The sequence below is a fragment of the Mus caroli genome, unplaced genomic scaffold, assembly GCF_978045245.1.
Source record: "Mus caroli unplaced genomic scaffold, Mus_caroli_1 scaffold_2, whole genome shotgun sequence".
In the NCBI taxonomy this organism is placed as follows: domain Eukaryota; kingdom Metazoa; phylum Chordata; class Mammalia; order Rodentia; family Muridae; genus Mus; species Mus caroli.
In genome coordinates this window covers 173,306,574-173,309,309 of record NW_028227257.1, presented here as the reverse complement: position 1 = coordinate 173,309,309, position 2,736 = coordinate 173,306,574, and positions in this window count along the sequence as shown.

Genomic DNA, 2,736 nt, shown 5'->3' with positions numbered 1-2,736 from the left:
AAAGTTTAGTAGGTGGGTTGGTGTCTCCAATGACTATTTCATTCCCCCTTCTAAGTGAGATTCAAACTTCCTCATTTGGATCTTCCTTCTTGTTTGGCTTCCTTGGGTCTGTGGAGTGTAGCATGGTACCCATATTTTATGGCTAATCTCGTAGAGGAGCTCTTAAGCATGCTTATTCTTGACAAGTCTCTTTGTCAGTCATAACAGATAAGAAAAGCTTTGGTGAAAGACAGCATGACATTTTTAATGTGGCTGTTGTAGGTAGAACAAAGCTTCCTATGTACAGCATATATCACACATATTTTTCAGGTTGTCTTAAAGACAATGAAATAAATAAGTAAGTAAATCAAAGCTGGCACTCAAGACAAAACAATTAGAGTCTATAGCATAAACCTAGATTCTTGATGTTTACTCTCAAGTGAAAGACTCTTGCCTCCTTTATGTACTTTTCTTGTTCTCTTCAGAATATCTAAGTGGACCAATAGATATCCATAACTCATAAATAAGAGTATTAAGTCCTTAAGTAACTAGATGACAGAAAATCATTTCATACCCAAAAGTCAAAAGCAAGATTAAGTTTAAACAAATGACTAATTCCAGTGTTGACGTGTTTAAATTACAAGCCACAGAATGGGTTGAGGCACCTTTGCAGCTCAGAGAAATGAGCATAAAACTAGAATAGTTGTCAATATAGTTGATCATGGCTCTAGGGGGGCTACATTCCCTTGAGACTACAGTGTTCAATTTCAGCAGCAGAATACACATATACAAAGTCAGACATACTGGTGTGCACATGTGTGTGCACATACTTACACTTACATTTATAAAAGAGAGATAGAGATGGAAGTGGAGATGGGAGAGGAAGAGGGAGAGGGAGAGGGAGAGGGAGAGGGAGAGGGAGAGGGAGAGGGAGAGGGAGAGGGAGAGGGAGAGGGAGAGGGAGAGGGAGAGGGAGAGGGAGAGGGAGAGGGAGAGGAGGGAGAGGGAGAGGGAGAGGGAGAGGGAGAGGGAGAGGGAGAGGGAGAGGGAGAGGGAGAGGGAGAGGGAGAGGGAGAGGGAGAGGGAGAGGGAGAGGGAGAGGGAGAGGGGAATTTAGGCTAGGAAACTGTCTAGATAACAACAGAGTAGCATAGCTCATACATTACTATGTATTAACTGTCAATGAGTTCAGATTGTGTTACACTGAAGTTTCCACTCTTTGGTGGATATGCATAGCACAGATAGACATCTCCAGGACTTGATTTGGTTGTTGATGTACATTGCAATAGTGTGGGAAATATATTTAAGGATATATATGAGATACAAATCCAGCTGGAGTGCTATTGTAGGAAAAAAAATGTCACTTGAGGAGATTCAACATGGGTTAAATTCTGAATTCCCTTTAAGACCCTCAAAACATAGTTTGATAATTGCCTTCAATCTATTCAGAGTTATTTAGCACACAACTGTTACTAAGCCACATAGACTTAAATAAGTTCAAGTTTGCTGCTTAAGATTACTCATGTCTATAATTAAGATACATGAATATAAACATATATGCATTTATAATAGCTAAATCATAAACTGCTTCAAAGTAACACAAACTTTGCAGTCAGTTTTAAAATTTTGTTTTTGTATAATTTAATAAACATCTCTAAGCTCTTTAAAATGTTTAGTTATAAAAGTACATTTACAAATTTATAAGTCATCAAAAATATAAATGGGTCTCAATCACCATAAAAATGAATAATAGAATATAAGCAACAACATAATCTGGTATGAAGCAAGTTATTAACTTATTAATTTAACCAAATCACTGTTATTGTAAGATTCATTTGCTAGCATTTTACCTGTTTAAATGAGGGTGGTGTGCAGATAGAACATTAGTCATATAGAAACTCCTATTTAAGTAATTTTAATTCTTTGAAACCTGAACTTTTGAAGTTGTCTAAACTTTCACCTTCCCACTTGAACTGTTAGCAGTCTGCCATGATTAAACAGCTGTCTTCATAGGTCTTACAAAGGTAACTTTTGACGATTTCATATCCAGTTTACCATGAATTTCATGTTAGTGTAGTAAAATGATCAAGAACATATTTGTTTGCTGTAGGAGTAAAAGAAGCTAATCATAGTTCTTGCAAAGCTGACTGGACGCTCAATAGAACAAAATGGATGGCTGAGTGACCCTCTGACCTTCATAGGATATTAGTACCTGCCCTGAATAGTTGGAGTTATACCCAATTTTCAAGTGACAGCCAATATGCTATCTCATTATCCATTCCATTTATTAAAAATTTCCTTTTCTTGACTTTCTCAAATCTCTTTTTTTTGTTTAATGATAAAAGATAGTAAGATTTCTTGTGCAACTGAATTATATGTGTGAGATTTGGATATCAAATATAATTGCACAAATATAATTCATTGAGATAGCATATAGTGCTGAAACTTAATAAAAAGTTATTGAAAAGGTAAGTATAAAAAGAAGTGCTATTCAAGTGTCTTCACATATGATCTAATGCAATTTAGGAAAAATATACATATATAAAATGTAAATATAACACCTATAAAATGACCCATGTCAACATTAAATAAGATAAGATGAAGACTCAGGAAAACACATTTCCTTATGCTAGTATGTATTTCTGGAGGGTTTCATTAAGGTCAACTATGTAAATAATCAAGAGAAAATAAGACAAGTTGTGAAGGAAAAACAATTTTATTTTTAGTACTTATTATTTTAAATATTTCAGTTTTAAA